Source organism: Pleurodeles waltl, chromosome 8 (assembly GCF_031143425.1).
Source record: "Pleurodeles waltl isolate 20211129_DDA chromosome 8, aPleWal1.hap1.20221129, whole genome shotgun sequence".
In the NCBI taxonomy this organism is placed as follows: domain Eukaryota; kingdom Metazoa; phylum Chordata; class Amphibia; order Caudata; family Salamandridae; genus Pleurodeles; species Pleurodeles waltl.
In genome coordinates this window covers 718,790,041-718,814,401 of record NC_090447.1, presented here as the reverse complement: position 1 = coordinate 718,814,401, position 24,361 = coordinate 718,790,041, and the positions used below count along the sequence as shown (strand labels likewise).

Genomic DNA, 24,361 nt, shown 5'->3' with positions numbered 1-24,361 from the left:
ACTCAGCCAAGGTTTCTGCCCTCCTACTGTTCGAACAGCTCAAGACCAGGAAGGCAGAACAAAGGATTTCCTTTGGGAGAGGGGGGTAACACCCTCTCCCTTTGGAAATAGGTGTTACATGGCTTGGGAGGGGTAGCTGTGAAGGGCACATTTGGTGTCCTCCATGCATAAACTAGTCTACACGTGTTCAGGGACCTCCAGTCCCTGCGCTGGCGTGAACCTGGACAATGGAAGGGGGAGTGACCACTCCCCTCTCCATGACCACCACAGGGGTGGTGCCCAGAACTCGTCCAGTGGGTCCCTGGGTTCTGTACACTTGAATCTAAGGTTGGCAGGGACCTCTAGGAGCATCTGAGAGGTCAGGTCCGGCAGGTGACGTCAGAGCCCCCTCCTGATAGGTGGTCACCTGGCTAGGTGTCCAATCGCCCTTTCAGGGCTATTTAAGTCTCTCTCTTGGGTGGGTACTCAGATTCTGCTTGCAAGATTCCAGCAGGACTCCTCTACAGCCTCTACTTCGACTTCTGGCCATTGGAACTGTGACTGGACCCTCGAGGAACTGACAATCTGCATCCACGACGAAGAATCTGCTTGCAGCATTGTTTCCACGGCTCCTTCCTGCTTCTGCAACATTTCCCTGGCTATGCATCCTCTGAGGGTGGTGAGTCTTCAGTCTGCACGAGAAGGAAGAAGGAATCTCCCTTGGGGTGAAGTCACTCCCCTGCATCTGCAGGCACCAACTGCAATGATGACTGGCTGTGTGGATCTCCTCTCATCCTGAGCTGCATGGATCCTGCATCATGGGTAGTGTTCTGTAGTTGTCCTCTTGGTCCTCTCCGCCAGCTGTCCAACATTGGTGTAGGTAAGCCCCTGCCTTCCCATGCAGGACAGTACTCCCATGCACCCCGTCTCTTGCATCTACCAGGGCTTGTTGGCATCTCTTCCAAAGGATCTTCAGGCTCCCTGTTGTCCCAGCTCCCAGCACTCCTTCTTGTGATGCACAGCCTCCTGCCTGCTTTTCCTGCGGCATGGGACCCTTCTCCAATTGTGCTCTATGGGGTCCTCTGTGACTCCAGGTTTCTCATCCAGTGGGTCTCCTGTGGGGGCTGTCTGTTCTTCTGTGGACTCTCTGTCTTGCTGAGGGTCACCCTAGGACTTCGCCCATGGGTTCAGTCCTCCTAGACCTTGCTGTTCCCCGACAGCTCCACTTATGCTCCACCACATCTTCTGCCTTTGCCAAGGTTTGTTGGTGGCTCTTCCATGCCACTCACCGACTGCAATCAACAATTCAGCGTGGGGCGTTGACTGCATCCTCCATGAAATCTTCACCTGCTCCAGGGCTGCATTCCTGACCGTCTTCGTCCAACCTTCGACCAACTCCTGCATCTACAGCTGGGTGGTTTGTGTAAAATCCAGTAATTTACTCCTTTATTCCTGGTTGTGGGGGGCACTGCGGTACTTACCTTTGGGGTTTCCTAGTACCCCCAGCTCCCCTCTACACATTCCACTTACCTAGGTGGGAGTCCTACATTCACATTCCATTTCTTTAGTATATGGTTTGGGCTCTCCTAGAGTCACTATTGTCTAATTGCATTTGCACTGTTTTCTATCAGTTTCTATGCCTATTGCTGACAACTAGTGTACATATTTAGGGCCTGATTCTAACTTTGGAGGACGGTGTTAAACCGTCCCAAAAGTGGCGGATATACCACCTACCGTATTACGAGTCCATTATATCCTATGGAACTCGTAATACGATAGGTGGTATATCCGTCACTTTTGGGACGGTTTAACACCGTCCTCCAAAGTTAGAATCAGGCCCTTAGTGTGTTTACTTCCCTCCTATTGGAGGGTTTCCTATCTAGTTTTTTGGTACTGTGTTAATCTAATAAAGACCCTTTATTTTCGTAACACTGAGTGTTTTCCTTAACGTGTGTAAGTGCTGTGTGACTACAGTGGTATTGCATTAGCTTTGCATGTTTCCTAGATAAGCCTTGGCTGCTCATCAACAGCTACCTCTAGAGAGCCTGGATTTTCAACACTGCCTACACTACACTAATAGGGAATACCTGGACCTGGTATAAGGTGTAAGTACATTAGGTACCCAGTACACACCAGGCCAGCTTCCTACACTTCCTAAGAGAAGTTACATTCTGGAGTAAGCAATTTCCACCCTTAGAAGCCAATGGGCTGCAATTAAAGCATTTAGAGGGACAGTCTGTTCAGAGATAAGTACTCTGATGGGTAGGTTGCTGAGGGGTTTCTCACTAAAGAGACCTTCCTTACATTCGCCTATCCACTCTTGGGTTTTACCATTGGCTTTAAAGGGCCTTTGGTACCCGCCCTTTGAACCTCTAGATATAGTGGATCTTAAATGGTTATCATTTAAGACAATATTTTTGGTGCTGTATGTTCAGTCCACAGAATTGGAGAATTAGGTGCTTTATCAGTCTGAATCAGTTTTGCATTTTCTTGCAGACAAGGTGATTCTAAGGTCTGACCCATCCTTCCTGCCAAAGGTTCTGTATGCTTTCCATGTCTCTTAGGCCTTACATTCCCATCTTTTCATTCCAATCCAGCTTCCCCAGAAGAAGTCCAATTGCTTACTCTAGATGTCCATTGGACACTTTCCATGTATGTGAGAAGAACAATTTCTTTCAAGAAAGTGGACTTCCTATTTGTCACCTTTGGACAGCCTAAGCAAGGTCTAAAGCCGTTAACTTCCTTGCTAAGTAGATGGTTACAATGTACAATTGTTTGTGCTTACTAAGCAAAAGGACAATCGTTTTTAGAAACTGTTTAGGCAAGATCCATTTGGGGTGACTACCTCATGAGCTTTCTTCAAAGGGGCATCAATGAAGGATATTTGTGCTGCAGCTACATGTTCTATCACTCATACATATTTGTCTCAATATAGGCTTCAAGAGGGAGGGAATTCCTCTTCAGATTCTGGGGTAAAAGTACTGGAGTGAGTAGATTCACTGTAAATCACAGGGTGCAGCAGATTTATTGTATTTTGGTGCTGTTAGCTGTTTGAAGTTTGTTTGGGTGTACAAAGTAAGGACTGGGTCAAGGAATATGAAGGGTAGATGTAATGACTCAGTTACTTACCAGTAATCTTCATTATTCTGACTCAAGGTCTTCCTCACCACAGTCCTAGTTTACCCTCCCTCCCTCCTGGAGGGGTGTTTTCAAACAACAAATATTTTCTTTCTTTGTTAGCCTGGTTATCAATGTCATAGGCCCAACTGCCTACTATATGACATAACAGGAAATAGCTGGTGGCCATGTTTGTAGGGTTTATTTCTAGCTTTGAAAGGGATTGAAAAGTTCTGCTCTGTCTCTTCCTTTTCCCACCACTCACAGATGTGGAGTCAGCCATGAAACTGATGAACACTTCCCTTCTTCTTGCTGATTCGGGAGACAGTCTCCCAGAAAACTCCACCAGGTATGGACAGTGGTGAGGAAGACCTAGAGTTGGGTTAATGAAGATTACTGGCAAGAATCGGGTCAAGTATCCACTTCCTGGAGTGCCTTTTTTATTTTTTTGGTTCTGGATTATTTGGGAGGACATTTGAGAGCCCTTTAAAAGAAAACCCTCCCCTTCCCTTATGTACTACATATAGCATTTCTGTCTCATTACTGTCTCCTCAATCAACCAGAGGAAGAGAAGTGTACATCGTTTTTCCATGATCACCTTAATTTGCAAAAAGTTCCATCGCAAACATAGACTATTCTTACTGGTAAAGTTGAAGGGTTGAACAAAATTACTGGTGACCTGTAGAAATATCTAGCTGACCTCTTTACCCTCACTTTCTTTCAACTTATTACTACCTTAAAGAGGACTAAAAATCCCAAACTAGCTGAAAGAATGTCCTCCAATCTCAATACTAAATGCTGATGTGAAGCTCTTTGTAAATACATGGGCTAAAAAGCTTTCTTGATTCTTTCCCACTTGTCTCATATTGGCAGAATTATTCATTTTGGGTGAGCTAATACTAATCATGCTAATAGTCTATTCTCAACTGGGCAGAGAAAAGCATTCACTAAAGCAGAATAAATCTAGTAGATGCTGGAAACGCCATTGATCAGCTATAGGGGCTTCTTTGGTCCGGGTTGACAAGGATATTATTAGGGCTCCTGTTTCTCCAATTGATCCAAGTAGTACTCTACTGTGGACGAAAGGTAGTGGTACCGTTGGGAATCAGATTCACATGAGGTAGCAGTTCAGCAAAATTGTGCAAAACCATTCGAGCCCAAGAGCTACTGCTTAAGTGAATAAAAAAAGCAATTTTTTGTAACGAATTCCACCAATCTTGATTCACAGAATAAGGATTGATGGAATTTTTATTTGTAAATTGCGTTGACAATGCTAAACAAAATGTCTGTATGACAAATTATGCAGTGAACTTTAACAAATTAAAACATTGCAGGTATTCACAGACATTTTGTGGGTAGTTCACCACACTGAAAGATAAAAGTTTTTTTTTTAATTCAGACAGGAAAGAAAGTGTTACATGTGCAATTGCTCATTTACGCAAATAACACGTTACCCAAAAGACACTTACTTGTGCAGTTGTGCAGAAGAGTGCTTACATTTTATATCTTGAATGACTACTGAGTTACTTCATTTAGATTTTATTTTGTTTTCTTTATTGTAAACCCATGGCTTGGTCAATCCAGTTTTCATATGTATCTCACACGTTCACAAAAGATGTGACTTGAGTCCGAATGAGCACCGTGTTTGATATTAATTTTCTTGAGGTTTGAATATTTACTTAGGAATCTTTGTTAGCAGCACGGCTTCCAAATATTACCGGCTTGTTTCTTTTGCAGCTGTAGGACATTTGCCAACGGCCGTCGGCCGCAATAAAGCTGTCTGGTCTCTTGCCACAAAGCACTTCAGTATTATGTAATTCTGATAGCATGAGCTCGTCTGTACTGGACACAAGCCAATACTTCCTGAAGAGGACTACAGAATGGAGCTGAAGAGCATGTAGTCAAAAGGTGAAAATACTAATTTATCTTCCCTTGAAGGTTGAAAGAATAGTTGGCAAGCATGGAGGCGTGTGTGACAAAAACATCTTAATGATTGACTGAAAGGTAATAGACCTCAAAATTGTTTGTCCACCTTGCAAACCCAAGCTGACTACCTGCTTCAGTACTTTGCTGTGATACTAAATATGATTTATTTGAATGATATTAATACTTGGTTATCAGACTCTACACCCCACGGTCCCATTTAATATATCATCGGGAGGATCTCCAGTGAAGATATGTCTCCCTAGCCTGAAGATCAATGGGTTTTAGTTGTTTACAGCACTAACTGAGGGGTATTACCTCAAAACTGTGATCTCAAAATTCAACACGTCGAAAGTGACGGGTTTTATAGAAAATAGTGAAATACTCAACACTTCTAACAAAGAATTTGAAAAATACGATACCTAGAGAAGGAGTGGAAAAGGAAAATGGAAGAAAGGAAACAAATCTGAAGGGATGGAAGAGGAAAAAATGAGGGTAGAAAGGTTACCCTTTATAAGGGACAAGAGGGAAAAGAAAGTGAAAATAAAAAATTAGAAGAAGATGGGAAAAAAGGTTAAATGGAAAAGAAGAAAGCAAAGGCAATAGGAAGCAAACATCGACAAAGTTAATAAATCTAGTTTTAAATTACTAAATAATCTATGCAGACACAAGCATACCAAACGCTGTTTTCATACGTTAGCACCTTAATGCCAGAATTACTGGATTTTTCAATGCTTGCTTTTATATGGAAATGATACCATCATAGCATATGTTGAAAAATAAGACTGTAGACATGGAACGTCTACTGTAGGACACCAGAATGTGAAGAATGATTTTCCAAATAAACCTGCAGTTTAGAGTGAATCGAAACTCTGAATCTGTGCTACGCAGGAAAAACAGAAAAAAATAACTTTTTTGATGTCCCTCATAAAATGCAAAAATAAGGGCCTGATTTACAATTTGGTGGATGCAGACCGGCTGTCAGAAACTGCATGTTTATCCCTCGGCCGCCAGGAAGGTCCGCCTCTCAGATTTAGGGTATGGCAGTTTGAAGGGCGAAAATCCGTGAATCTTCCACTGACTTCACAGCATTTCCTTCCCAAACAGTGGTATAGAAAAAAAACACAACAGAGAGAGTGACAGAAAGCCACTACTTCATCCATCAAGTATAATTTCCATTGATGGAAACATGGCAGTTCATCCTCCACACCTGTGTTAGAGGAAAAAGAGCACAAATAGCCCAACACTGGCCACTACAACCATAAATCCTATTCTATGAACATGTCCCGGTACTCTGAGGCCTAAGTCTCTATCTAGCAGTGATGGGGAAGCAACAACACAATGAACAAAAACAACTGTCGGACTAACTTTTTAAACTTTTCTTAATGCTCTATGTTAACTATAAGTGGCACTAAACTTTACTATAGCTACAATAAATCAATTCTAACACTACCTATCTGACTGAATATCTCACACTACATACTCATGTAAAATACTCACCTTATACAATTTTATGGTTGCAAGACATTACAACGCATGCTCTTCCAACACATACATTTACCACGCAATGCTTTACCACACATTGCCTTTACCACAGAAGCCTTTACCACACATACACCTTTACCACACATGCCTTTACAACACATGGAAAGAATATACAAGGTAAGTTACACTCCGACTTTAAAAAAATATATATTACAGAGTGGCGGTAGACATTCTGTATTCATAGTTATGTTATGTTAAATTGATATGATTTATAGCGCACAGTAATACCCGGAGGAGGTGTCTAGGCGCGAGCGGTCTCAAGGAAATTGCTGACTTTAGTTAGAGAGGAGTAAAATTCTGATATTTTTCGGAGAAAAGCCAGGTTTTAAGGGCTTTCTGAAAAGCTAGCAGGTCTGTTTTGATTTTCAGGTCTAATGGAAGGGAGCTCTAGGGTTTGGTTGTGCCAACGATAAAACTTTGGCCACCTCGGGTAGATTTCCTGAACTTGGGAACCACCAAATTCAGAGCAGTGGTAGAGTTGCGTGTCCTTTTGGTAATATACCATTGGAAATTTGCCTTTAGAAAACAGGGCCCATGTCATGAACTGCCTTGAAAGCAATACATAAAGGGGGTCATTACAACATTGGCGGTAAAAGCCGCTTACCGCCATGCAGAAGACCGCCAATACACCGCCGTGGCCGCGGAATTCCGCCACAGCTATTATGACCCACATCTCGGAATCCGCCGAAATTCAGACACCCACACAAGTCCGCCACACCAAAGGTCAGTGATAAACTGGCGAAAACAAAACCTCCACCGTCACGCCAACAGAAACACGCCCATGCTATCACGACCCACAAATCCACGCGGCGGTCTTTCAACCGCGGTATTCCATTGGAGGTACACACCACCACGCTCAAAATACACACACATCTCCAAAACACCGCTACATTGGACAATTCCAAATACACACACCTGATACACATACAAACGAACACTCCCACACACCCAACACAATATAAAACACACACCCACATCACCCACAAACCCCTACGACAAGAAACTGAAGACGAAGGCGACAGACAGAGACTACAGCAATAGACAACCCCACCACACAGAGGCACACAACACCATCACCCATACAACATCCACGCTCAAAACACCCCACACCACCACACATCACCACACTCATCAACACATACACCACCCCACACATCTCCTACACCACCCCATGTCACGCCAAAGACACCCCAGGTTTTCCGAGGAGGAGCTCAGGGTCATGGTGGAGGAAATCTTACAGGTAAAGCCACAGCTGTTTGGAGCACAGGTGCAGCACACCTCCATAGCCAGGAAGATGGAGCTATGGCGAAGAATCATCGACAGGGTCAACGCTGTGGGACAGCATCCAAGAAATCGGGAGGACATCAGGAAGAGGTGGAACGACCTACGGGGGAAGGTGCGTTCCGTGGTCTCCAGGCACAACATGGCAGTTCAGCGGACTGGCGGCGGACCCCCACCTCCTCCTCCACAACTAACAATATGGGAGGAGCAGGTCTTGACCATCATGCATCCAGAGGACCTCGGAGGAGTCGGTGGAGGAATGGACACTGGTAAGTCAAATCTTAACTATCATATCCCCCACCCTACCTGCATACAATAACACACCCCCACCCTCACCCCCTCCCCTATCACTACAACTCCTCACTAATGTACTAATTACACAAACCACACATCCCAACAACAATCCCTGCATGACACAACTAAGCATGGACACCCATCACTAAAGCATACCCACTGCACATACCCAGAACAACCCCACAACCATCATCACACAAGCCCCCACACAGGAATGCTTGCACTGGGGTACACGCACACCCACCCATTGCACACCATGACACACACACATGCAATTATCATGTTCTTATACCCCTGCAGGACCACTACGTAACGTCACCACACAGGAGGGTCCAGACATCTCCACTCAAAGCACAGAAGAGGGCCACAGTGATGAAAGCAGCTCTGTCCAAAAGGATCCAGATGACCAGCCCGGACCATCGTGGGCCTCGGGACTGTCGGTTCCCCTCGCACAGGCACAGCCCAACACTGACCTTCCACCCTCTGGTAACACCAGCACAGCACCCACCCAGCGGGCCCATACCTCCGTACCCAGGACACGTCAATCAGCTGTGTGTCCACCACTACAGGGAACCCAGGATAACCCACCACCCCAACAACAACAGGGACCTGGGGGCAGTGGTAGTGGGCACACGGTCCAGGGGACGGAGGCACAGGAACACAGGGGAACTGGGAGGGCTGCTGTGCGACAGGGGGCAGACAGGCCAAGGGAACCCACTCTCCACAATGCCCTCTCCTCCATCATGAGAGCCTACCACCACTCCCAGGAGACGATGGCTACGGTCCTGGCCAAGTTTCAGGAGACCCAGCGCCTGCAGGACGAACAGTATTTGGGCTTCAGGGAGGAGCTCAGAACCATCAGCTCCGCCCTATGCACCATCGTAGGGGTGCTGAAGGACATACAAAAGACCATGAGGGACACTGTGGCACTCCAGGGGGCCCCTGACACTAGCCTAGACGATGAACTGCCCACCACCTCCGCCGGCGCTAGTGGACAGGACTGCCCACCAGACCAGCACCCCACCCCCTGCAGACGGACAACCACCCCGCAAGCGGTCCCTGAGATCCAGGAACAGGACAGAGCACGATGGCAAGACCCCCGCCAGGAAATGAGACCACCCTGATTGTCATCCCACTGTCTCACTTTGTTACCCTGTCCAGATTGGAACTGCCCCAGCTCCACTTCCTATGCCCATATGGGCAGTGCACCTGTGAGACTAATAGACTGGACTCTGCCATGGACATTCCTCCTCCATCACCCATCACCATTTTACCACCCCCTCCAATAATTAGAACTTCAATAAACACCCTTGAACCACAAAACAATCTGGAGTCAGTCTGTGATTTTTAAAATGTGTATTACCAATTACAGTGACAAAATGCATTTTCAAATGTAATGCCAACATACCTATGTCACACATCACAAGTCCATGAAGGATGCAAGCAGATGACACACGTTGGTAACCACACCTATGAAACCGTAATGGAAATGTACAACTCAGTTACCAAATACTGCTTCTAATTGACAGACAGGATAGAGGTAGAAGTGTGAAAGTGAATGTAATAGTAAAAAAAATTGTTCTCACCTGTGTCTCACTGGAAATATTGCTGTATGACTGACTCCCTGTTGTCTATGTCTTCTTCCTCAGCTTCCTCCTCATCACTGTCCACAGGCTCCACAGCTGCCACAACACCGTCATCTGGACCATCCTCCTGCAGAAAAGGCACCTGGCGTCGCAAAGCAAGATTGTGAAGCATCGAGCAGGCGATGATGATCTGGCACACCTTCCTTGGTGAGTAGAATAGGGAACCACCGGTCATATGGAGACACCTGAACCTGGCCTTCAGGAGGCCGAAGGTGTGTTCGATCACCCTCCTAGTCCGCCCATGGGCCTCATTGTAGCGTTCCTCTGCCCTAGTCCTGGGATTCCTCACTGGGGTCAATAGCCATGACAGGTTGGGGTAGCAGAGTCCCCTAATAGCCACACACGGTGCCTCTGGAGTTGATCCATCACATAAGGGATGCTGCTATTCCGCAGGATGTAGGCGTCATGCACAGAGCCAGGGAACATAGCATTTACCTGGGAGATGTACTGGTCTGCCAAACATACCATCTGTACATTCATCAAATGATAACTCTTCTGGTTCCTGTACACCTGTTCACTCCTGCGTGGGGGGACCAGAGCTACATGGGTCCCATCAATGGCACCTATGATGTTAGGGATATGTCCCAGGGCATAGAAGTCACCTTTAACTGTAGCCAAATCCTCCACCTGAGGGAAAACGATGTAGCTCCTAACGTGTTTCAGCAGGACAGACAACACTCTGGACAACACGTTGGAAAACGTAGGCTGGCACATCCCTGATGCCATGGCCACTGTTGTTTGAAATGATCCACTTGCAAGGAAATGGAGCACTGATAGCACCTGCACTTCAGGGGGGATTCCTGTGGGATGGCGGATTGGTGAGATCAGGTCTGGCTCCAACTGGGTACACAGTTCCTGGATTGTGGCACGGTCAAACCTGTAGGTGATGATCAAATGTCACTCCTCCATTGTTAACAGGTCCACCAGCGGTCGGTACACCGGAGGATTCCGCCATCTCCTCAAATGTCCCAGCTGACGGTGCCTAAGAAGGACAACAGCGAGCACAGAGTCAACACATTCTCAGGTATGTACCCACAGCTACACAGAACACGACACCAAATACAAAACTCTTCCTGTATGTGTGTTGAGTGTTGGCCTAGGTATGTGTGACACAGTAGTAAATGAAGCCATATGGGCCCCTGAAATGGTGGCTGCCTGACCTCTAAACTGGGAAAATGGGATGTGAGGTATCTGCGCTGGCGTTGTACACCGTTGCGGTAGGCGGTCGTAGACCGCGGCGCAATGCTGCATTGGTTAACATTGGACCCTATGGGTCCCAGGAGCCAATGATGGAGTGCGCCGGCGGTGATGATACGCACCACCGCGGACGTGACCGCCGCGGAAGTGACCGCCATTTTCTATCTGTTTAATCACTCGATACCTGATCTTCGACAGGAGAGGACCTACACTGCAAGTGCTGCTGTGACCTCGGTCTGGAAGAGACAATGGCTGCTGTGTCTGGGGAAAGGGCCCCTGCCTTCACTGCTCAGGAGTTGGAGAAGCTCGAGGACGGGGTCCTTCCCCAGTACACGCTACTCTACGGTCCTCCAGACCAACAGGTAAGTACAAAGCGAGCAGGTTGTATGGGCTATGCTGGGTGGAGAGGGCTGGATGTCAGTAGGAAGGGGGCAGAGTTCTGCGACCATGAAGGACTGTGAATGCATGTGCCACATGGCAGGGGTAGGGATGGGGGCCACTCACTTCGACGGTGCAGTTGCTAATGACTTGTCTTCTTCCCCTGTACATGTCATGTAGGTCAGCGCCCACCAGAAGAAGGACATTTGGCGTGCCATCGCCAAGGACGTCCGGACCCTGGGGGACTACCAGAGACAGGGCACCCACTGCCATAAAAGATGGGAGGACATTCGCCGCTGGAGCAGGAAGACAGCATAGGCTCAGCTGGGGATGGCCTCCCAACGTGGGAGGGGTGCCCGTCGCACCATGACCCCCCTGATGTTCCGGATCCTGGCGGTGGCCTACCCTGAGTTGGATGGGCGCTTGAGGGCATCACAGCAGACACAAGGGGGTGAGTACACTCTCATTCTCATGACTTTGCGCGCAGTGGAGGGGTCTGGGTGGGGGAGGAGGGCTGTGGGTTTCCCTAGGCCAGGGCGAGTTACGTAAGCTAGGCCCCTTCGTAAGGCATGGCCCTGTGGCCCTCCACACCACCTCTGTAGAGTGCCAAGTACAGGTATACATACCCCTGTGTCATCTATGTGGACAGATAACACTCTTAGCCATGTAGGCCATATCCCAGTAATTGCATCTGTAGAGGCCAAGAGCACAGCGTAGTGCAGGGGGCTGCTGTGTTTGTATTGTCCGCCAACGGAAGCGGTAAGCCATGCACTCAACCTGTCTTTCTTCTGTCGTCCCCCACCCTTTTTGTGCTCTCCCTGTTCATTTGTGCATCAGCATCATCAGGCGGAGGTACAGTGGCACCGGAGCATGAGGGAGCTGCATCCCACATGGCCATGGAGGGCCACACCACAGACTCCGAATACACAAGTGGGACGGAGGGCGAGGGGAGCTTCACGTCGGTCACCGGATTAGCAAACAGCGACACGGACTCGTCCGCCGATGGGAGCTCCCTTGTGGTGGCGGCACCATCTGTGCCCCCCAATTCTACAGGTACAGCCGCCACCCCCCCTACCAGCACCACCCTCCCAGCAGCCCCTCAGCCTTCGCTCCGTGCCCGTTCACCCAGGAGGGTGGGCATCACCTTCGCCCCAGGCACCTCAGCCCCTGCCCCTGTCACCTCTGCTGCCCTCAGTGAGGAGGCCATTGACCTCCTCAGGCCACTCACTGTTGGGCATTCTACCATTGTGAATGCTATCCAGGGTGTAGAAAGGGAGTTGCAACACACTAATGCATTCCTGGAGGACATTCATTCTGGTCAGGCTGCCCATCATCGAACCCTGCAATCTCTGGCCTCAGCACTGATGGCAGCCATTGTCCCTGTGTCTAGCCTCCCCCCTCCAACTTCCTCCACCCAGACCCAATCCCCTGTACCCCAGCCTATCCCAACCACACCATCAGACAAGCATGCACACACCTCAACACACAAAAGTAGCTCAGGCAAACATAGGCACCACACATCCCACAGGCACTCACACAAGCATCACCCACATACAGACACAGCAACATCCACTGCCTCCACTGTGTCCCCCTCCTCGTCGTCTCCCTCCTCCCTCCCAGTGTCATCTACACTCTCACCTGCATGCACTACATCTACAGGCACTAGGACTCGCACCAGAACACCCAACCACCACACCCCGCTCACCTGCACTCACCACCCCCACTACCATTTACACGTCCCCTGTGTCCACTCCCAGTGTGTCTGTGACGCCCCCTCCCAAAGTACACAAACGCGGGCACCCTTTCACCCAACATCCATCCACCTCACGACAGCCTCCAGTACCTGCACCTGCACCCAAATCACCTAAAGTGACACCTCCTACAACCACCTCCTACAATCACATCCTACAACCACCTCCTCTTCCTCCACTCCTAGACCCCCTCCAGCTACCCGTCCCAGTGTTCGTCAGAAACTCTTCCTCAGCAACGTTGACCTCTTTCCCGCCACCCCCACCCCTCCAATTCATAGGTCCCGTAGTAGCACATCAGCCAAAAAAAGTCAGGTACCAGTGGTGCGTGTTAAAGGTGTGTGGAGTGCACCGGCCACCAGGGACACGGAGCCAAAGCACTGCCAGTCCACCCCCTGTAAAGCACCTTAAGTTGGAAAGTGGCCAACGGGAGAGGGTGAAGACGCCTGCTGGCAAAACAGCTCACAAGGGTCCGGGGGTGTGCCAAGTCAGGTGTGACTCCTCCCAAGGTGGTGAAGGGGCAGAAGAAGTCTCCAAAGTCTGGTAAGAGCAGCACGGCGGAGAAGGCCGCCATCCTCCCCGACGGCCGGGACACCACCGCCAGCACTGACTTCACTGGTCCGGAGACCGCCGCCAGAGTCAGTGCCCTGGAGGGCAGCAGTATCATCACTGGTCCGGAGACTACCGCCAGAGTCAGTGCCCTGGAGGGCAGCAGTATCGCCACTGGTCCAGAGACCACCGCCAAAGTCAGTGCCCTGGAGGGCAGCAGTATCGTCACTGGTCTGGAGACCACCGTCATAGTCAGTGCCCTGGAGGGCAGCAGTATCGTCACTGGTCCAGAGACCACCGCCAGAGTCAGTGACCTGGAGGGCCCCGGCAGCCACAGCCCCGCTGAGCACTGAGGGACCGTCATGCCACACACCGCTGCACGGGTCAGACACAGCAAAGGCAAGCACCGCTGAACAGGGCAAAGACCGCCATGGCAAGGCACCGCTGAACAGGTCAGACACAGCAAAGGCAAGCACCGTTGAACAGGGCAAAGACCGCCATGGCAAGGCACCGCTGAACAGGTCAGACACAGCAAAGGCAAGCACCGCTGAACAGGGCAAAGACCACCATGGCAAGGCACCGCTGAACAGGTCAGACACAGCAAAAGGCAAGCACCGCTGAACAGGGCAAAGACCGCCATGGCAAGGCACCGCTGAACAGGTCAGACACAGCAAAGGCAAGCACCGCTGAACAGGGCAAAGACCGCCAAATCAAGCATCGGTAGCCCATGTGCAGCTGGGACAGTGACGGAACTGGGACCGTCACAGGGAGCGTGATGCACTCTGGGCACCATTCCCTCTCCAGAACCAGTGGAGACCTGCATCCACTCTGTCTGTCCTTCACAGGATGAAGCACTCTGGGCACCAGTCCCCCTCCAGAACCAGTGGAGACTGTTATCCACTTGAGAGACTGTGGCTTTGCACTCCCCAGGATGGTAGAGTGGGCAAACCACCCACTGTAGAGACTTGAGGGACTGTGGCTTCGCACTCCCCAGGATGGTACAGTGGGCAAACCACCCACTGTGGAGACTTGAGAGACTGTGGCTTTGCACTCCCCAGGATAGTACAGTGGGAAAATCACCCACTGTAGAGACTTGAGAGACTGTGGCTTTGCACTCCCCAGGATGGTACAGTAGGCAAACCACCCACTGTAGAGACTTGAGAGACTGTGGCTTTGCACTCCCCAGGATGGTACAGTGGGCAACCCACCCACTGTAGAGACTTGAGAGACTGTGGCTTTTCACTCACCAGGATGGTACAGTGGGCAACCCACCCACTGTAGAGACTTGGGAGACTGTGGCTTTGCACTCCCCAGGATACATCAATGGGCATGGAGCCCCGTCATGGATCTGGCGTGGTGCTGTAATCCGGCTGAGGTGCCCCCCCGTTCCCTTCCCCCTGAGGTGCCTGTTGTATTTCTATCTGATTCCCCTGCAGTGTTCTCTCCATTTATGGACAGGTATCTAGTGTGGGCCTCGCCCATGCATTGTGGGCCCAGTGGTCCACGGACATTGATATGTGCATACCTGCAGTACTAATCGTGATGTATGATTTTCGATTGTTTTTATTTATCTGTATATATTTGGTTACTGTATTTTGATACATTACAATGGTTGAACTCATTTCCTTTTGTCTTTACATTCTTCCGGGGGGGTTGGGGGTTGTTACTGTGTTGTTTGGAGATGCATTGGTGTGTGTGTTGTAGTGGGTGAGGATCGGGGTGGGGGTGGGGGTGGGGGTGTTGCGTGTGTGTGTCCGTGACTTTTGCCTCCCCCCTCCCCTATGTCGTAGGTGCAGTACTCACCGTTGTCTTTGGCGCCTACGTTGCTGGTGTTCGTAGAGGAGCAGGAAGACAAGCGCTGGGAGTATTTGTAGTTTGGGCTCCATGGTGGCCTCCTTCCTCGTGGAGTATGTTGAGGTGAGCGTTTTCCCATTGCAAAAGCTGTTTCCGCCGTGTTTTTATCCACGGTGAATCCGCCCCAGAAAAGGTGGTGGATTGGCGGGTTGTGAAAGTGTGGGTGGTACATTGTCTTCTGCCTGTCTGTTGGCGGTGACTGCCGCGCTGCTTGTCTGTACCGCCGTGGCGGTCGGAGTGTTAAAGTGGCTGTCTATGTTGGTGGTTTCCGCTGCGGTCATAATTCCCTTTTTTTGTCCGCCGGCCTGTTTGCAGTATTACCGCAGCTTTAACACCGTCCGCCAGGGTTGTAATGACCACCAAAGTTTTGAAATTGATACCTTTCTTAATCAGGGACCAGTGGAGAGAGTTAAGTGTAGAAGGAGCGGATTCATACTTGGGGATTACCAGAAGGAGACATGCTGCTGCATTTTGTGAGATCTCGATTTTGTTTAGGGATTTCTTTTGAATGTTGACAAATAGCATGTTACAGTAGTGAGCTTTGGATAATACCAGAGCTGAAGTCAATGTTTTCCTCAGGTTAGTCGGAATTAACAGGAATACTTTACGGAGGAGTTTCAGGATGTAGAAGGCAGATGAAGTGATAGTATTTATGTGTCCCTCAAAGGAAAGATTTCTGTCAAAAACAACCCTTAAGTTTTTCACCTTATCAACCGGTGATGGAAGTGGGCTGAGCTCTTGAGGCCACTAAACAGGTGACCAGAAAGAGGTGCTATTCCCAAAAAGTAAAACCTCGATTTTGTTAGAATTCAGTTTTAGGCAGTTCTTCCAGTCATCCTGGAAGAGACAATCGTGGAAGCTTTTGGCTGTGTCTGCTGGGTTACTGGCCACTGATATTATGATTTGAGTGTCGTCGGTGTAAGATACAACCGAGAACCCATATTCCTTTATCAGCTTGGCCAAGGGGGTCACATAGATATTAAACAGGGTAGAGCTTAACGAACAGTCCTGCGGAACGTAGCATGGTAGAGTGAAAACTCAAAAGTTAAAATCTTCCTGTTCTATAAATTGTTCACGATTGGTAAGATTGGATTCAAGTAGGGTGAGTACTTGATCCTTGATCCCAATGTCAGACAGACGGTCAAGGAGAAAAATATGGTTGACAGTATCGATTGCCACCGATAGATCAAAAAAGACCAAAGACGCATTTCCGCTAGCATCAACTGTCTGCCTTATTTACTCAGTTGCAGAGATAAGAGACAATTCAGTGCTGTGGTGGCTTCTGTAGCCATACTGAGTAGGGGCTTTCAATGACTCCTGTTAGTTCAGTATTTATAGCTCTTTCTAGTAATTTAACTGGGAAAGGAATCCTTGAGATCGGGTGATAACTGTTTGGATCCATAGCATTAAAGGTTCGATTTTTTGAATAGAGGAAGAACTGAGGCAATTTTCCACTTGGAGGGGAAATGGCCAGTGTCAAACATCTGGTTGAAAATAATCGTTAGATGTTTGGAAATAAGTTCAGGGGCAAGGTGAATGATTTTGGGGAGGCAGGGGTCCTGAGGGGGCCCTGATTTGGTTTGGCTGAGAAAGGACATGACCTACTCAGAGGATATGGGCGCGAATTGAGAGACTATTGGATTTTTCAACAAGAATGTACTTTTGGGCGGTGATGTCCCTATGGGATGATTTGCTAAAACTCTGATTGGAGTTATTCAATGGAGTGACATCTGTGCAAGATTGTCCAGGATTAGCCTGCGCTGAGAAGTGACTGTTAACCGACTTTACGTTATCCTGAAAGAAGGATGCTAAGGACTGGCATTAGTATTCTTGGTTTTCAGTGTTTTGATGAGTTTTTGTACAGTTGTGAATAGTTCTTTAGATGAGTTTTTTGCAGCTTAGATTTTTTGCATATAGACGTTGAATTCTTCCCTGCCAATCAGTTATTTGTAAACTGCTAAGGATTGCTAATAACCTTCTCTTTACGTAAGACCATAACTAAGCCTCCATTTCTTTTTCATCCTGCAACAGGTCTGTTTTTGGAGTCTTAAATTCAAAGAACCATGACTCGAAAGGGGATGTTCTAGTGCCTTTATGATATTTTTTAGGGGCTAGACGATTAAGTGAGGAATCAATCCATTAGTGATAGACTTCCACCGCCTCATCAGGGTCTGACTGGGGCTTAAGGGGGGTTTGAAACAGAGATTGATTAATTAGGTCTGGTTTGATAGTGTGCCATTGGAAAGAAGGTCTAGAAGGTTTTGCTGAGGGGGGCAGAAACGTAATTTTTATTTGAAGGGTAAACATGACTGCTGAGTGCTCAGACCATACTAACGGTAGGGAAGGAAGACTCAAAAGATAGGCATTATCTGAAAAGACACCATCTAGCTGATGCCCAGCGGATTTAATAGGTCCTTTAACCTGCTGTGTCAGTCCAATGCTAGTCATAAGGTCATAACAGTGAGCAGCATCTTTAGTATTAACATTTTCTAGGTGTACATTAAAGTCACTGAGGATAGTAAAGTCTGAGGAGCCGACTTTAATGTGTAATAGTCGGCTAATTCTTAGGGAGGAGACGGCCCAGGGCCCTGGTGGCTAGTAGATCAATAGGCCATTAACAGAGAAATTGTCTGTGAGTCGGTGTTTGAAAGAGAGTGCTTCTAACTCTTGAGAGCTGGTTATGCCTGAAAAGGTGCCTTTGAACCGGCTGCGATAAAAGACTGCCAGTTCACTGCCTCGTTTATTCGTGCGGTCAAGTCTGAACATTGACAAGCCATCTGGGATTTCAGTGCATAATTCTGGGCCAGATGTCTAAATGCTGTCACTAGAGAAGCTTGGCAAACTCAAGGGCATGTTTAATGAGAGGCCAAGCACTGATGAGAGTATAGCGGAAAGTTTCTGATTGTTGAGGGTGTTTGGAGGTAGGAGCCTCCCTAGCGGTCAAGCTCCTTACTTTTCCATTTGATAGAAAAATACCACAGTTAAGGCATTTAAAAATACCTGGTGAAGTGTGTGGGCAAAGAGCTGAGCCATTGCAGAACCTACCTGGTCTGTTCAGGCTAAGCAGCTCATCCCTGCAATAGCTTGCCACAGAACCGGTTTCTGCAGATAAACCAGCATAGTGGCTAGCGCTGCGCACAGTCCAAGCACCAACAGGTGCAGATGGGCTTGTCTTTGGCATGCCTTCAGCGCACTATTGGTGCGGACGCGCTATTGCGGTCAATTTCAAGGTCTGCATCCAGTAGGGGCATGTCAGGAAGTGTGGTGAGATGGCGCTCAGCGGCGCATTTCTAAAACACATTGCAGGTAAGAAATGAAAGTTAAAACCAGGGTCCAGCAACCTTGTGTGATCTGCCTTAAGCTTCATTACTGACAGTCAACTAATGGTGAAACAAAGCAATGTAACAAAACTGGGGGTAAAAGCAAGTAAAATCATAAAATAATCATAAAAAAGTCTACTACGTATGGGCTCACTGGCTTTCTTAAGACGGTGCTCCTAGGTTGAAAGATGGAGCCAGGCAACTCCCAAAGTAAAAGGAAACAAACAGAGTAGCTGCCTCCGGCGAGGCTGCGTGGACGCGCTATTGCGGTCAATTTCAAGGTCTGCATCCAGTGAGGGCATGTCAGGGGATGTGGTGACACAGCGCTCGGCGGTTCTTTTCTAAAAAAAACAGTGCAGGTAAGAAATAAAAGTTAAAATCATGATCCAGCAACCCTGTGTGATCTGCTGTAAGCTTCCTCACCTACAGTCGACTACTGGTAAAACAAAGCAAACTGACAAAACTGGGGGTAAAAGCAGGTCAAATGTTAAGGTCTGCATCTAGAGGGGGCGTGTCAGGGAGTGTGGTGACAGACTGGTCAGCGGCGCTTGTCTAAAAATCAGTGTAGGTAAGAAATGAAAGTTAGAACCAGGTTCCAGCAACCCCACGTGATCTGCCGTAAGCTTCCTTACCAACAGTCAGCTACTAGTAAAACAAAGCAAACTAACAAAACTGGGGTTAAAAGCAGGTAAAAATCATAAAATAACCAAAAACAGTCCACTATGTACGGGCTCACCGTCCCTCTTAAGATGGCGCGCCTAGGGCACTAGGTGGAGCCAGGCAACTCCCAAAGTACAAGGAAGCGAACAGTACAGCTACCTCTGGGGAGGCTATAGTTAGGGTCACCAGAAATAGGGATTGTTTTTTATTTTTGTCCCTTAATAATTTTGTACCCATCCCATTTGGTAAAAGTCGATGGACTGACATTTTCCTAACATTTGGTGAAGCGGGTGCAAAGAAAAAAGGGGGGGCCCAAATGGGCTTGAAATCCAAAGCATTTTGAATAAACTGTTGTATTTCACATGGCATGAAAACTATCAGTTGGATTTTGCTGAAATGTGGGGTCCCTAGGGTGCACAGATGATTCTGTGTGGTTGTGCAGATAAGTAGAATGAGTCATTTTTCAGTTATAAAGTATTTTATTTTAGTGATATCTGTTACTATGGTAGTACCTGGGTACTAATGTGATACATAGCAATGACAAGGGATTATCTGATTTGCTAATATATTGTTTTTAAAAACATTAAGGCAACAATTTCGTTTTTTTACAATAGTCTACCTGTGCTTTGTGTTACACCTTAGGAATAACTTGATAAATAGGCTTTGTTTTTTTGTTTTAATTATTAACAGTTTAGTATAGTGGTAATAGGGAGGGACATTTATCTAAAAGTCACTATATGCTTTAAAAAAATAATACTGCAAGTGTTTTGAGAGTACCTCTTTACCATAAAACGAATTAAAAAAAATAATTCAGATACTTTTTGATTTACTAATGTGAGGATGAAGTTGGCTCTTAAAAGCCTTTAGTTAGAAGTGTTGGATTTATTTATGAATACCACGCTGCATCTTCTTTCAGGACTACTACAAAAAGGTTGATGAATCACTAACTGAATCAATAAAAGTACTGCAGGTATGCAGTGGGGAAGAACATTGTCCAATTACATCATATTCAATAGATGGCAGTTTTGAAACAACACTGTGATTGGTTACATGTAATACTGGGCTACTGACAGAGCCCAAATAGCACTAAAGAATCACTTTGAATAGCAAGTAAACTACACTGCATACCTTCATAATCTAATACTATACTTACAGCTAAATGAGAGAGATTTTAAGTCAAATGACAATACAATCAATACAGTAAAATATTTGAAGGGTAAGCCACCCTTTACATCTGCTTGATTTGGTGATTTGCTGAAAAGACATGTGAAAATGAGACCCACTTTACTTGCATGATAATGAAAACTGATGGTATGCCACAAAACAAATATAATTCAGCTGTAACAGAGATTGTTATTATATTATATTCTGCATTAGGCTAAAAACCTTGCCACATACTACTAGACTTATGTAACGATCACTGAGAGTAGATAAACTGCAGTTGTGCAACTCAAGATGAACTAAAGCTTGGAAAAAGAGCTACTTATTGAATAAATTGATATTACCCACACAATCTGAACATGTACTACTATTTAAGGTAAATACAACTAAAGTTGCTGTGTAATAGAATCACAAAGTTTTCATATCTACACTAAATTTTGATTGTATAGTTCACTTTAACCAGCATTAATGGTACTGTTGCTTTATTTTATATGTCTATATACAGGTATTACATTAAGCATGATGCCTTCAAAATATTAACAGAAATAAATGAAAATGTACTCCAAAGAGATCAGAGAAAGGTTATCCACACTTACAAAAGGAGAATGTGGATGTTACAAAAAAAAATTGGTAAGGTTAATTGTACATGTTTGCACACTGAGAATATGGCTAGCCATGTGAAAGAACTCCCTACCAAAGCTAAGATGTGTGGAAAACACACTTACAAACAAAAACAGGAGAATTATTTTGGGTTTACCAGTCGTACAAGAATGGACAGCATTAGAAATATTAGATGTAAACAGTTTAAAAATAGATTACTTGCCAATTTACTCCAAAATTATCCCTGTGCCAGAAACAATATTGCCAGACTGAAACACAAACAATATGTTCAGCATATGGTAGAGAAAGCGTTTGCTGTAAAATGAAAATTATTCATTTTAACTATGAATTACATGAAAACACTGACACATTTAATTTTTACATTTAAATTATATGTTAGGGAACAAAAATGAATGTGTTAAGCTTTTCCAATATATTTGAAGGCTGTTGGAGACACACTTTAAGTACTGAGCCACACTTTCATGAAGAGGCTACCATATATACACAAATCGGGTCTTATTTGTAAATAATGAAGGATGTGTCTGAAGTTATGTTCAGGTCTGTGGTAGGGTTGGAAAAAAAAAGACAAAAATATATCAGACCAAACAAAACAGCTTTTTGAAGCGAAAGCTGCTAAACATCCTGTTTACCAATGGAATTGTACTTCTATGTGCAATATTCAAATTAAATCCATGGAAAATTACAACTATTTTCAACAGTTTTACGAAAACACATCTGCAAGGCAAAATTAAGATCTTGCATAAAATGGACATTTGCCCTTTTAGAAATATTACCCAACTCCAAGGCCATTCTTTAGGCTGCGTTCGACGTGCATTCTTCAACTTTCCATGTCATTAAAATGCTTTTGGCTCATCATTCAAGTATAAGACAACTTGTGCAAGCCTTATTTTTTTGTTAAAGGAACAGCAATACAATCAGAGAAAATTAATTATGCTCTACTATACTGTAATCCACAAAAGGTTATTTCAATTACAATCTACATACAATCAAAATACTTGGGTGGGGAATCAGAAATTTCGGTGTGTTCAAATATTGTATACTCACAAAATACTACAAACAACCCAATCATGGACTTCACAATTATGAATTGGATAGTTTGCAATGTCGGGAAAACATTTCTGAAATTCCAAATAAAGGATGTATTTGCTGTGGATGGACACAATATGCCAAATAAGCTAAGTATACTGATTTACTACAAACAAAACAGAAAAAGAAGACAAGCCATCTGGGATTTCAGTGCATAATTCTGGGCCAGATGTCTAAATGCTGTCACTAGAGAAGCTTGGCAAACTCAAGGGCATGTTTAATGAGTGGCCATGCACTGATGAGAGTATAGCGAAAAGTTTCTGATTGTTGAGGGTGTTTGGAGGTAGGACCCTCCCTAGCGGTCAAGCTCCTTACTTTTCCATTTGATAGAAAAATCCCACAGTTAAGGCATTTAAAAATACCTGGTGAAGTGTGTGAGCAAAGAGCTGAGCCATTGCAGAACCTACCTGGTCTGTTCAGGCTAAGCAGCTCATCCCTGCAATAGCTTGCCACAGAACTGGTTTCTGCAGATAAACCAGCATAGTGGCTAGCGCTGCGCACAGTCCAATCACCAACAGGTGCAGATGGGCTTGTCTTTGGCATGCCTTCAGCGCACTATTGGTGCGGACGCGCTATTGCGGTCAATTTCAAGGTCTGCATCCAGTGGGGGCATGTCAGGAAGTGTGGTGAGATGGCGCTCAGCGGCGCGTTTCTAAAACACATTGCAGGTAAGAAATGAAAGTTAGAACCAGGGTCCAGCAACCTTGTGTGATCTGCCTTAAGCTTCATTACTGACAGTCAACTAATGGTGAAACAAAGCAATGTAACAAAACTGGGGGTAAAAGCAAGTAAAATCATAAAATAATCATAAAAAAGTCCACTACGTATGGGCTCACTGGCTTTCTTAAGACGGTGCTCCTAGGTTGAAAGATGGAGCCAGGCAACTCCCAAAGTAAAAGGAAACAAACAGAGTAGCTGCCTCCGGCGAGGCTGCGTGGACGCGCTATTGCGGTCAATTTCAAGGTCTGCATCCAGTGAGGGCATGTCAGGGGATGTGGTGACACAGCGCTCGGCGGTTCTTTTCTAAAAAAAACTGTGCAGGTAAGAAATAAAAGTTAAAATCATGATCCAGCAACCCTGTGTGATCTGCTGTAAGCTTCCTTACCTACAGTCGACTACTGGTAAAACAAAGCAAACTGACAAAACTGGGGGTAAAAGCAGGTAAAATGTTAAGGTCTGCATCTAGAGGGGGCGTGTCAGGGAGTGTGGTGACAGACTGGTCAGCGGTGCTTGTCTAAAAATCAGTGTAGGTAAGAAATGAAAGTTAGAACCAGGTTCCAGCAACCCCACGTGATCTGCCGTAAGCTTCCTTACCAACAGTCAGCTACTAGTAAAACAAAGCAAACTAACAAAACTGGGGTTAAAAGCAGGTAAAAATCATAAAATAACCAAAAACAGTCCACTATGTACGGGCTCACCGTCCCTCTTAAGATGGCGCGCCTAGGGCACTAGGTGGAGCCAGGCAACTCCCAAAGTACAAGGAAGCAAACAGTACAGCTACCTCTGGGGAGGCTATAGTTAGGGTCACCAGAAATAGGGATTGTTTTTTATTTTTGTCCCTTAATAATTTTGTACCCATCCCATTTGGTAAAAGTCGATGGACTGACATTTTCCTAACATTTGGTGAAGCGGGTGCAAAGTAAAAAGGGGGGGCCCAAATGGGCTTGAAATCCAAAGCATTTTGCATAAACTGTTGTATTTCACATGGCATAAAAACTATCAGTTGGATTTTGCTGAAATGTGGGGTCCCTAGGGTGCACAGATGATTCTGTGTGGTTGTGCAGATAAGTAGAATGAGTCATTTTTCAGTTATAAAGTATTTTATTTTAGTGATATCTGTTACCATGGTAGTACCTGGGTACTAATGTGATACATAGCAATGACAAGGGATTATCTGATTTGCTAATATATTGTTTTTAAAAACATTAAGGCAACAATTTCGTTTTTTTACTATAGTCTACCTGTGCTTTGTGTTACACCTTAAGAATAACTTGATAAATAG

The 24,361-nt window shown here is 46.2% G+C and overlaps 1 long non-coding RNA gene across 1 annotated transcript in view; it reads left to right on the top strand.

Annotated features, from left to right (window-relative positions):
* The window catches only part of LOC138249149 (uncharacterized), a 106,825-nt gene that overhangs the window by 37,549 nt on the left and 44,915 nt on the right, over window positions 1-24,361 (top strand). The window contains exon 3 of the long non-coding RNA XR_011194751.1: window positions 4,834-5,004. This is a non-coding gene — a long non-coding RNA (uncharacterized lncRNA). The remainder of the gene's footprint in view (window positions 1-4,833; window positions 5,005-24,361) is intronic.